Raw genomic sequence first — 13,834 nt, 5'->3', positions numbered from 1 at the left:
GAGGGCCCTCGGAGTGTGGTGTCAGGAAAATAACCTCACACTCAACGTCAACAAAACTAAGGAGATGATTGTGGACTTCAGGAAACAGCAGAGGGAACACCCCCCTATCCACATCGATGGAACAGTAGTGGAGAGGGTAGCAAGTTTTAATTTCCTCGGCATACACATCACAGACAAACTGAATTGGTCCACTCACACAGACAGCATTGTGAAGAAGGCGCAGCAGCGCCTCTTCAACCTCAGGAGGCTGAAGAAATTCGGCTTGTCACCAAAAGCACTCACAAACTTCTACAGATGCACAATCGAGAGCATCCTGGCGGGCTGTATCACCGCCTGGTACGGCAACTGCTCCGCCCTCAACCGTAAGGCTCTCCAGAGGGTAGTGAGGTCTGCACAACGCATCACCGGGGGCAAACTACCTGCCCTCCAGGACACCTACACCACCCGATGTCACAGGAAGGCCATAAAGATCATCAAGGACATCAACCACCCGAGCCACTGCCTGTTCACCCCGCTATCATCCAGAAGGCGAGGTCAGTACAGGTGCATCAAAGCTGGGACCGAGAGACTGAAAAACAGCTTCTATCTCAAGGCCATCAGACTGTTAAACAGCCACCACTAACATTGAGTGGCTGCTGCCAACACACTGACACTGACTCAACTCCAGGCACTTTAATAATGGGAATTGATGGGAAATGATGTAAATATATCACTAGCCACTTTAAACAATGCTACCTTATATAATGTTACTTACCCTACATTATTCATCTCATATGCATACGTATATACTGTACTCTATATCATCGACTGTATCCTTATGTAATACATGTATCACTAGCCACTTTAACTATGCCACTTTGTTTACATACTCATCTCATATGTATATACTGTACTCAATACCATCTACTGTATCTTGCCTATGCTGCTCTGTACCATCACTCATTCATATATCCTTATGTACATATTCTTTATCCCCTCACACTGTGTACAAGACAGTAGTTTTGGAATTGTTAGTTAGATTACTTGTTGGTTATTACTGCATTGTCGGAACTAGAAGCACAAGCATTTCGCTACACTCGCATTAACATCTGCTAACCATGTTTATGTGACAAATGAAATTTGATTTGATTTGATTTGATTTGATGCTATGGACTGGCCCACCCGTTCCCCAGACCTGAATCCAATTGAGCACATCTGGGAAATCAGGTCTCGCTCCAGCCACGTTGCACCACAGACTGTCCAGGAGTTGGCGTCCGCCACCTCATCAGGAGCATGCCCAGGCATTGTAGAGAGGCCACACACACTACTGAGCCTCATTTTGACTTGTTTTAATGACATTACATCAGTTGAATCAGCCTGTAGTGTGGTTTTCCACTTTAATTTTGAGTGTGACTCCAAATCCAGACCTCCATGGGTTGATACATTTGATTTCCATTGATCATTTCTGTGTGATTTTGTTGTCAGCACATTCAACTATGTAAAGAAAAAAAGTATTTAATAAGAATATTTCATTCATTCAGATCTAGGATGTGTTATTTTAGTGTTCCCTTTATTTTTTGAGCAGTGTAGTTTACACAGGGTCCACCACTGACATCCAACATTATGAGGGGCTTGGGGTGTCCGGGTCCGTGGTGATGACCATGCTGGCTCCTCATCTCAGCAAGGGACACACTTTGTACGTGGACAATTGGTACAGCAGTCCCACACTCTTCCAGCATCTGCTCTCCAACGGCACAGGGGCCTTTTTGCACAGTCAGGTCGAACAGGAAGGGTATGCCGGCATTCAGATGCAGGAAGATGCAGAGAGGGGAGGTGGAGTTCAAGGAGAACGGTCAACAGTTGGCAGTAAAGTGGCATGACAAACAAGACGTCCATGTCCTCTCCACTGTCCATACAGCAACCATGTCGGCCACCTTCACTAAAGGTGGACCACCTTCACTAAAACCTCAAAATGGGGGCAGTAGATAAGGCGGACATGATAAACAGCTTTGTGAAATGCACTCAGAAAATGACTAAGTGGTATAACAAGATATTTTTCCATCTGATTGACACTGTTTCCCTCAATGGCCACATAGTTCACCACCAACTAACAGGTGAGATGATTACTGAACAAGGTATTTTTTGTAATTGGACGTACAGTTCACATTCAGAAACTATTAAGATAATGAGGGACTTACTTTGATAGAAACGCAGCCTGAATTTAAACCAATGAGATCCTGTGCCTTAGACCGCTGCGCCACTTGGGAGTCATAAGGCCAGACTAGCTTCAAAATACAACACAAGCTAATACTTCTCTGACGCAATTAGCATTGTTTTACAGAGCTAATGGAAGAAGCACGGTTGAATATAACACAATAAATGTTACGAAATGAGTAACGTTACCTCGCGTGTCCGCGAATATAAGGAATATACACAAATATATAATGCTCCATACATACAGTGAGATACAGTAGAAACAGCATGACATACAGAAACTATTATAATGTAATAAGGCCCTTACTTTGATAGAAACGCACACATTTCCAAAGTTATTACTGATAATGAAAATGACGACTGCGATGTGGGCAACAGACAGAAAATGTGAACACGTGTATGCAGATCCTATTCTGACAGGAGATGCGCAAATGTCTGCAGACTTGAAATGCACAAACAATTGGGAAGTGCTTGGAGAATCTTTTCCGGGTCAGAAATGTCTAAAAAATGTATTGTCCGCAAAAGTAGAAAGGACTACTGTTATGTGAATGAATGAGGAGGAGGAACACACCTCAATTCAAACTGTTCTTAGAAAATAAAAAACTTGCTAGAAAATCATTTGAAATATACAAGTTGAAAACCGCTTACAAATAAAAACAGGCTGCGTGCCTTTGTTTGAGGGCAGCGTGGATTAAATGTACTGTCGCGTAACAATCACATTCTGGAATGGAAAGAACGTTCTAACATCACGTGCATAAAAAACTATTTTTTCCCCCTTATCAATCTACACACAATGACAAAGCAAAAACAGGTTTTTAGACATTTCTGCAAATGTATTAAAACATAAAAAAATGAAATATCACATTTACATAAGTATCCAGAACTCTGGAGCTCTGGCAGAGTGACCATCAGATTCTTGGTCACCTCCCTGACCAAGGCCCTTCTCCCCCGATTGCTCAGTTTGTCCGGGAGTCCAGCTCTTGGAAGAGTCTTGGTGGTTCCAAACTTCTTCCATTTAAGAATGATGGAGGCCACTGTGTTCTTGGGGACCTTCAATGCTACAGAAATGTTTTGGTACCCTTCCCCAGATCTGTGTCTCGACACAATCCTGTCTCAGAGCTCTACAGAAAAGTCCTTCGACTTCATAGCTTGGTGTTTGCACTGACATGCCCTGTCAACTGTGGGACCTTATTTAGACAGGTGTGTCCCTTTCCAAATCATCTCCAATCAGTTGAATTTACCACAGGTGGACTCCAATTAAGTGGTAGAAACATCTCAAGGATGATCAATGGAAACAGAATAAACCTCAGCTACATTTAATTTCAAGTCTCATAGCAAAGGGGTCTGAATACTTACTGTATAAGGTATTTCAGTTTTTTGTATTTTTTAAATACATTTGCATACATTTCTACAAATCTGTTTTGGTTTATGGGGTATACTTTCCCAATGCACTGTAAATACAATGACAACCTGGATAACAGATCTAATTTCAACATAATCGTCAGAATTATGTACACTACCGTTCAAAAGTTTGGGGTCACTTAGAAATGTCCTTGTTTGTGAAGGAAATGCACATCTTTTGCTCTGGATCCGGGATAATTGTCATCAACTACGCTAAATAGCATAGCGCAACGGTCAAATAATCTTACTAGAAAATATTCATATTCATGAAATCACAAGTGAAATATAGCGAAACACAGCTTAGCCTTTTGTTAATCACTCTGTCGTCTCAGATTTAGAAATTATGCTTTACAGCGAAAACAATTACAAGCATCTGTGTAAGTTTATCGATATACTAGCAAAACATGATGTACACCTAGCGGCTGGTAACGCGGTCACGAAAAGAAATCAAATTAATCAGATATTTTTTATATCCAAATACCTCCGTTTGTTGGATGCGTTATGCCTAGGGAATCCACCGGAATTAGCGGTCACGACAACGCAGACAAAAATTCCCAATTATATCCATAATATCGACAGAAACATGGCAAACGTTTTTTATAATCAATCCTCAAGGTGTTTTTCAAATATTTATTCAATAATATATCAACCGGGACAGTTGGCTTTTCACTAGGAACGGGAGGAAAAATGGCTACCTCACTGTTTTGCGCAAAAATCACACTGAGAGCCAACAACAGACCACTTACGCAATGTGGACGTTTACGCTCATTCTTCAAAATAAAGGCCTGAAACTACATCTAAAGGCTGTAGACACCTTAGGGAAGCCACAGAAAACGGAATCTGGTTGATATCCCTTTCAATGGGCAATAGGGATGCATAGAAAGACAGGGGTTTCAAAATAAGAGTCACTTCCTGATTGGATTTTTCTCAGGATTTCGCCTGCAATGTCAGTTCTGTTATACTCACAGACAATATTTTGACAGTTTTGGAAACTTTAGTGTTTTCTATCCTAAGCTGTCAATTATATGCATATTCTACCATCTGGCCCTGAGAAATAGGCAGTTTACTTTGGGAACGTTATTTTTCCAAAAATAAAAATAGTGCCCCCTAGCTTCAAGAGGTTAAAATGACATCCAATTGATCAGACATACAGCTGGAAATGGCAGATTTTTTATGGAATATGTACACAGGTGTACAGAGGCCCATTATCTGAAACCAACTTTCCTGTGTTCCAATGGCACGTTGTGCCAAAGTTTATAATTTTAAAAGGCTAATTGATTATTAGAAAACTCATTTCCAATATTAGCACAGCTGAAAACTGTTGTCCTGATTTAAAGAAGCAATAAAACTGGCCTTCTTTAGACTAGTTGAGTATCTGGAGCATAAGCAATTGTTGGTTCGATTACAAGCTCTCTAATGGCTAGAAACAAAGAACTTTCTTCTGAAACTTGTCAGTCTATTCTGGTTCTGAGAAATTAAGGCTATTCCATGCGAGAAATTGACAAGAAACTGAAGATCTCATACAACGCTGTGTACTACTCCCTTCACAGAACAGTGCAAACTGGCTTTAACCAGAATAGAAAGAGGAGTGGGATGCCCTGGTGCACAACTGAGCAAGAGGACAAGTACATTAGAGTGTCTAGTTTGAGAAACAGATGCCTCACAAGTCCTCAACTGGCAGCTTCATTAAATAGTACCCGCAAAACACCAGTCTCAACGTCAACAGTGAAGAGGCGACTCTGGGATGCTGGCCTCCTAGGAAGAGTTCCTCTGTCCAGTGTCTGTGTTCTTTTGCCCATCTTAATATTTTATTTTTATTGGCAAGTCTGAGATATGGCTTTTTCTTTGCAACTCTGCCTAGAAGGCCAGCATCCCAGAGTCGCCTCTTCACTGTTGACGTTGAGACTGGTGTTTTGCAGGTACTATTTAAGGAAGCTGCCAGTTGAGGACTGATCGATGTCCACGCCCCAATATAAATCCAATTAGCATACTAAAAAAATCCCTTTATAAATTTGTCAGTTTAAGCTAGGGATACAGTATCTTAAAAAAAAAAAATGTATTCACTGCATCTGCAGATATCGCACTTCCGCATCTGAGGTGAAAGGTGACAGAGCTAGAGCGGTGTTTGTCAGACAATGAGGCTTCCCGAAAATGGATCTTCTCACAAAATCGGCTGTAGCGTCCGAACGATGGTGTTCTCCGTTTGTTACGGTGCGTGAATGAGGACCCAAAAGCGAATTAACTTAAACAGAGCTTCTTTAATTACCAAACATAGGTAGGCTCAGACGGACCGGCAGATTCCGACAGGACAAGACAAGGTTACAGCAAACATGACGACAGTCTGGTTCAGGCATGAAACACAACAAACAAGAATCCGACAAGGACAGGAGCAGAAACAGATAGAGATATAGGGACCTAATCAGAGGGAAAAAGGGAACAGGTGGGAAAAGGGGTGACGAGGTGGTTAGGAGGAGACAAGGCACAGCTGGGGGAAAGAGGGGGAGAAAAGGTAACCTAACAACGACCAGCAGAGGGAGACAGGGTGAAGGGAAAGGACAGAGACAAGACACAACATGACAGTACATGACAGTACCCCCCCACTCACCGAGCGCCTCCTGGCGCACTCGAGGAGGAAACCTGGCGGCAACGGAGGAAATCCTCGATCAGCGCACGGTCCAGCACGTCCCGAGAGGGAACCCAACTCCTCTCCTCAGGACCGTACCCCTCCCAATCTACGAGGTACTGGTGACCACGGCCCCGAGGACGCATGTCCAAAATTCTACGGACCCTGTAGATGGGTGCGCCCTCGACAAGGATGGGGGGGGGGGGGGGAAGACGAGCGGGGGCGCGAAGGACGGGCTTGATGCAGGAGACATGGAAGACCGGGTGGACGCGACGAAGGTATCGCGGAAGAAGAAGTCGAACTGCGACAGGATTAATGACCCGAGAAATACGGAACGGACCAATGAACCGCGGGGTCAACTTGCGAGAAGCCGTCTTAAGGGGAAGGTTCTGAGTGGAGAGCCAAACTCTGACCGCGACAATATCTAGGACTCTTAGTTCTACGCTTATTAGCAGCCCTCACAGTCTGCGTCCTATAACGGCAAAGTGCAGACCTGACCCTCTTCCAGGTGCGCTCGCAACGTTGGACAAAAGCCTGAGCGGAGGGGACGCTGGACTCGGCGAACTGAGATGAGAACAGCGGAGGCTGGTACCCGAGGCTACTCTGAAAAGGAGATAGCCCGGTCGCAGACGAAGGAAGCGAGTTGTGGGCGTATTCTGCCCAGGGGAGCTGTTCTGACCAAGACGCAGGGTTGCGAAAAGAAAGACTGCGTAAGATGCGACCAATAGTCTGATTGGCCCGTTCTGCTTGACCGTTAGACTGGGGGTGAAAGCCGGAAGAGAGACTGACGGAAGCCCCAATCAAACGGCAAAACTCTCTCCAAAATTGAGACGTGAATTGCGGACCTCTGTCCGAAACGACGTCTGACGGAAGGCCATGAATTCTGAAAACATTCTCGATGATGATTTGTGCCGTCTCTTTAGCAGAAGGAAGCTTAGCAAGGGGAATGAAATGAGCCGCCTTAGAGAACCTATCGACAACCGTAAGAATAACAGTCTTCCCCGCTGACGAAGGCAGTCCGGTGACAAAATCTAAGGCGATGTGAGACCACGGTCGAGAGGGAATAGGAAGCGGCCTGAGACGGCCGGCAGGAGGAGAGTTACCGGACTTAGTCTGTGCGCAGACCGAACAAGCAGCCACGAAACGACGCGTGTCATGCTCCCGGGTGGGCCACCAAAAACGCTGGCGAATGGAAGCAAGCGTACCCCGAACGCCAGGGTGGCCGGCTAACTTGGCAGAGTGAGCCCACTGAAGAACGGCCAGACGAGTAGGAACGGGAACGAAAAGAAGGTTCCTAGGACAAGCGCGCGGCGACGGAGTGTGAGTGAGCGCTTGCTTTACCTGCCTCTCAATTCCCCAGACAGTCAACCCGACAACACGCCCCTCAGGGAGAATCCCCTCGGGGTCAGTGGAGGCTACTGAAGAACTGAAGAGACGAGACAAAGCATCAGGCTTGGTGTTCTTAGAGCCCGGACGATAAGAAATCACAAACTCGAAACGAGCGAAAAACAGCGCCCAACGCGCCTGACGCGCATTAAGTCGTTTGGCAGAACGGATGTACTCAAGGTTCCTATGGTCAGTCCAAACGACAAAAGGAACGGTCGCCCCCTCCAACCACTGTCGCCATTCGCCTAGGGCTAACCGGATGGCGAGCAGTTCGCGGTTACCCACATCATAGTTACGTTCCGACGGCGACAGGCGATGAGAAAAATACGCGCATGGGTGGACCTTGTCGTCAGAGAGGGAGCGCTGAGAAAGAATGGCTCCCACGCCCACCTCTGACGCGTCAACCTCGACAACGAACTGTCTAGAGACGTCAGGTGTAACAAGGATAGGAGCGGATGTAAAACGATTCTTGAGGAGATCAAAAGCTCCCTGGGCGGAAACGGACCACTTAAAGCACGTCTTGACAGAAGTAAGGGCTGTGAGAGGAGCTGCCACCTGACCGAAATTACGGATGAAACGACGATAGAAGTTCGCGAAGCCGAGAAAGCGCTGCAGCTCGACGCGTGACTTAGGGACGGGCCAATCAATGACAGCTTGGACCTTAGCGGGATCCATCTTAATGCCTTCAGCGGAAATAACAGAACCGAGAAATGTGACGGAGGAGGCATGAAAAGTGCACTTCTCAGCCTTCACAAAAAGACAATTCTCTAAAAGGCGCTGGAGGACACGTCGAACGTGCTGAACATGAATCTGGAGTGACGGTGAAAAAATCAGGATATCGTCAAGGTAAACGAAAACAAAGATGTTCAGCATGTCTCTCAGGACATCATTGACTAATGCCTGAAAGACAGCTGGAGCGTTAGCGAGGCCGAAAGGAAGAACCCGGTATTCAAAGTGCCCTAACGGAGTGTTAAACGCCGTCTTCCACTCGTCCCCCTCCCTGATGCGCACGAGATGGTAAGCGTTACGAAGGTCCAACTTAGTGAAAAACCTGGCTCCCTGCAGGATCTCGAAGGCTGAAGACATAAGAGGAAGCGGATAACGATTCTTCACTGTTATGTCATTCAGCCCTCGATAATCTATGCAGGGGCGCAGAGACCCGTCCTTCTTCTTGACAAAAAAAAACCCCGCTCCGGCGGGAGAGGAGGAGGGGACTATGGTACCCGCGTCAAGAGCTACAGACAAATAATCTTCGAGAGCCTTACGTTCGGGAGCCGACAGAGAGTATAGTCTACCCCGGGGGGGGGGGTGGTTCCCGGAAGGAGATCAATACTACAATCATACGACCGGTGTGGAGGAAGAGAGGTGGCCCTGGACCGACTGAACACCGTGCGCAGATCGTGATATTCCTCCGGCACCCCTGTCAAATCACCAGGCTCCTCCTGTGAAGAAGAGACAGAGGAAACAGGAGGGATAGCAGACATTAAACATTTCACATGACAAGAGACGTTCCAGGAGAGGATAGAATTACTAGACCAATTAATGGAAGGATTATGACAAACTAGCCAGGGATGGCCCAAAACAACAGGTGTATAAAAGGTGAACGAAAAATTAAAAAAGAAATGGTTTCACTATGATTACCAGAAACAGTGAGGGTTAAAGGTAGCGTCTCACGCTGAATCCTGGGGAGAGGACTACCATCCAGGGCGAACAAGGCCGTGGGCTCCTTTAACTGTCTGAGAGGAATGTCATGTTCCCGAGCCCAGGTCTCGTCCATAAAACAGCCCTCCGCCCCAGAGTCTATTAAGGCACTGCAGGAAGCTGACGAACCGGTCCAGCGTAGATGGACCGACAAGGTAGTGCAGGATCTTGAAGGAGAGACAGGAGTAGTAGCGCTCACCAGTAGCCCTCCGCTTACTGATGAGCTCTGGCCTTTTACTGGACATGAAATGACAAAATGACCAGCGGAACCGCAATAGAGACAGAGGCGGTTGGTGATTCTCCGTTCCCTCTCCTTAGTCGAGATGCGGATACCTCCCAGCTGCATGGGCTCAGCACCCGAGCCGGCAGAGGAAGATGGTAGTGATGCGGAGAGGGGGGCAACGGAGAACGCGAGCTCCTTTCCACGAGCTCGGTGACGAAGATCAACCCGTCGCTCAATGCGAATAGCGAGTTCAATCAAGGAATCCACGCTGGAAGGAACCTCCCGGGAGAGAATCTCATCCTTTACCTCTGCGCGGAGACCCTCCAGAAAACGAGCGAGCAAAGCCGGCTCGTTCCAGCCACTGGAGGCAGCAAGAGTGCGAAACTCAATAGAGTAGTCTGTTATGGATCGATTACCTTGACATAGGGAAGACAGGGCCCTGGAAGCCTCCTCCCCAAAAACAGATTGATCAAAAACCCGTATCATCTCCTCCTTAAAGTCCTGATACTGGTTAGTACACTCAGCCCTTGCCTCCCAGATTGCCGTGCCCCACTCACGAGCCCGTCCAATAAGGAGAGATATGACGTAGGCGACACGAGCAGTGCTCCTGGAGAAAGTGTAGGGCTGGAGAGAAAACACAATATCACACTGGGTGAGGAACGAGCGGCATTCAGTGGGCTCCCCAGAGTAACACGGCGGGTTATTGATTCTGGGCTCCGGAGATTCGAAAGCCCTGGAAGTGGCCGGTGGATCGAGGCGGAGATGGTGAACCTGTTCTATGAGGTTGGAGACTTGGGTGGCCAGGGTCTCAACGGCATGTCGAGCAGCAGACAATTCCTGCTCGTGTCTGCCTAGCATCGCTCCCTGGATCCCGACGGCTGAGTGGAGAGGATCCGAAGTCGCTGGGTCCATTCTTGGTCGGATTCTTCTGTTACGGTGCGTGAATGAGGACCCAAAAGCGAATTAACTTAAACAGAGCTTCTTTAATTACCAAACATAGGTAGGCTCAGACGGACCGGCAGATTCCGACAGGACAAGACAAGGTTACAGCAAACATGACGACAGTCTGGTTCAGGCATGAAACACAACAAACAAGAATCCGACAAGGACAGGAGCAGAAACAGATAGAGATATAGGGACCTAATCAGAGGGAAAAAGGGAACAGGTGGGAAAAGGGGTGACGAGGTGGTTAGGAGGAGACAAGGCACAGCTGGGGGAAAGAGGGGGAGAAAAGGTAACCTAACAACGACCAGCAGAGGGAGACAGGGTGAAGGGAAAGGACAGAGACAAGACACAACATGACAGTACATGACACCGTTTTGCTCTACGACTCCCACAAGCGTCTTGGTACTGTTCTGAAGTCAGTACAGCCGTTCTGCCAACTTCTGTAGCATCCGAACTGTTTGGGCTACACACTAATATGATGTGGAAAGGTGAGACTTGCATGACAGTACCATTCAAAAGTTTGGACACCTACTCATTCAAAGGCTTTTCTTTATTTTTACTATTTTCTACATTGTAGAATAATAGTAAAGACATCAAAAGAATGAAATAACACATGGAATCATGTAGTAACCAAAAAAGTGTTAAACAAATCAAAATATATTTTATATTTGAGATTCTTCAAAGTGGCCACCATTTGCCTTGATGACAGCTTTGCACACTCTTGTCATTCTCTCAACCAGTTTCACCTGGAAAGCTTTTCCAACCGCCTTGAAGGAGTTCCCACAAATGCTGAGCACTTGTTGGCTGCTTTTCCTTCACTCTGCGGTCCAACTCATCCCAAACTGTCTCAATTGGGTTAAAGTCGAGTGGTCGGGTCATCTTATGCAGCACTCCATCACTCTCCTTATTGGTCTAATAGCCATTACACAGCCTCGAGGTGTGTTGGGTCATGTGTGCCTTGAATTCTAAATAAATCACAGACAGTGTCACCAGCAAAGCACCATCACACCTCCTTCTCCTTGCTTCATGGTATCACGACTCAGGATATGACCCAGATGCAGACACAGGAGGCAGATAGTACAGTTCTCGTAATGTTTATTATACAAGGGGACAGACCAGGGTATGTCGAGGGCAGGCAGAGGTCAGTAATCCAAGGCAGAGTCAATGAGATACAGAATGGCAGGATCAGGGTCGGGGCAGGTAGAATGGTCAGAACCAGGAAGATTAGAAAACAGCAACTAGAATGACTCGAACGGGAAAACACACTGGTAAGACTTGACGGACAAGATGAACTGGCAACAGACAAACAGAAAACACTGTTATAAACACAGGTGATAATGGGGACATATGGGAAACACCTGGTGGGGGGTGGAAACAAGCACAAGTCAGGTGAAAAAGATAAGGGCGTGACACACGGTGGGAACCACACATGTGGAGATCATCCGTTCAACTTATCTGTGTCTCAAAGACACGGCAGTTGGAACCAAAAATCTAAAATTTGGACTCATCAGACCAAAGGACAGATTTCCACTGGTCTAATGTCCATTGCTCGTGTTTCTTGGCCCAAGCAAGTCTCTTCTTCTTAATGATGTCCTTTAATAGTGGTTTCTTTGCAGCAATTCAACCATGAAGGCCTGATTCACGTAGTCTCCTCTGAACAGTTGAATTTGAGATGTCTGTTACTTGGTCTCTGTGAAGCAATTATTTGGGGTGCAATTTCTGAGGCTGGTAACTCTAATGAACTTATCCTCTGCAGCAGAGGCAACTCTGGTTCTTCTTTCCTGTGGCGTTCCTCATCAAAGCCAGTTTCATCATAGCACATGATGATTTTTGTGACTGCACTTGAATAAAGTTCTTGAAATGTTCCAAATTGACTGACCTTTATGTCAGGCACACCTGTTAATTGAATTGAATTCAGGTGACTACCTCGTTAAGCTGGTTGAGAGAATGCCAAGAGTGGGCAAAGCTGTCATCAAGTCAAAGGGTGGCTACTTTGAAGAATCTCAGATATAAAATATATTTTGATTTGTTGGTTGCTACATGATTCCACATGTGTTGTTTCATAGTTGATGTCTTCACTATTATTCTACAATACAGAAAATAGTAAAAATGTGTCCAAAATTTTGACTAGTACTGTACATGTCGGTTGTTTTGCTGTAGGATGCCCACACGCCTCACAAGACTCATCTGATGGTCCCCCGGTACCAGTTGAAGAAGTAAATGGAAGTATATATGGAGACTGTTTAGTGCCAAAAATTCTGACAGAACATAGTGTGTAGCACAGGAGGCTATAAAATATGAGTTTCGAAGGCTTACAAAAGGAGTTCCCCAGGGCTCAATTTTAGGTCTGATCCTTTTCCCACTGTGTGTAAATTATATTGGAAAGACTGTTAACTTTGCAAATGTCCATGTACATGCTGATGACACAATTATTTATTCTAGCGCATCTAATATTGAGAAGGCTTTTCAGGACTTACAGTTGGCTTTTGATGTTATTCAAAGGCAGCTTTTCAAATTGAATCTTGTGCTTAATGCAAGAAAAATAAATGTATGGTTTTGTCTTCTCTGAAAGTAAACAGATGGAGTCACTTGCAGATTTTAACTATAAAATGCCAGCAAATTGATAGGTTCAACTCCTATAAGTATCTTGGGATTTGGCTAGATTGAAAACTGAATTTTAAACAGCACATGATAACTTGACCAAGAAACTGAAGTTGAAATTGAGTTTCTATTTTAGGAATAAATGTTGTTTTTCAATGTTAGTCAGAAAGGATCTTGTTCAAAGCAGTGCTGTATTATGGTGATATTATATGCAGGCCTTAGCAAGTACCTTAAAAACTCTGGACACAGTGTATCATGGTGCTTTAAGATTTAATACAAACGCTAGATCACTCACCCATCACTGTGATTTGTATGCTATGGTGCAATGGACCTCTTTCTCCACCAGGAGGCTAAAGCACTGGTATACCTTTGTGTACAAAGCATTGATAGGACAACTCCCTTTTTATCTCTGCTGCTTACTGACCAGATCAGTCACTCAATACAGTCTTCGTTCATAGTCTATCCTGTCATTGTCTGTTCCTAAGGCTAGAACTGAGATGGGGAAACAATATTTTTTCCCACAATGCCCCTTCATCCTGGAACATGCTTCAAAATATATTAAAGTTAGGGGAGTTAGTGTCCTTGCCTGGTTTTAAGACTGATCAACAGCACTGTTTGTTATAGCTGCAGTTGTTTCTAATCTTCAAATGTATCTGTAATTTGTGACACTTTGTCTTTTGTGTGTATTTTGTATTTTTCTGTAACATTTTATATACATGCTGCTATTTCCCGGTTTTGTGTTCTTGCCAGGTCGCCCTCAC

This window comes from Oncorhynchus mykiss, chromosome 16, assembly GCF_057628025.1.
Source record: "Oncorhynchus mykiss isolate SJ-2025 chromosome 16, ASM5762802v1, whole genome shotgun sequence".
Classification (NCBI taxonomy): domain Eukaryota; kingdom Metazoa; phylum Chordata; class Actinopteri; order Salmoniformes; family Salmonidae; genus Oncorhynchus; species Oncorhynchus mykiss.
This window is presented reverse-complemented; position numbering follows the sequence as displayed.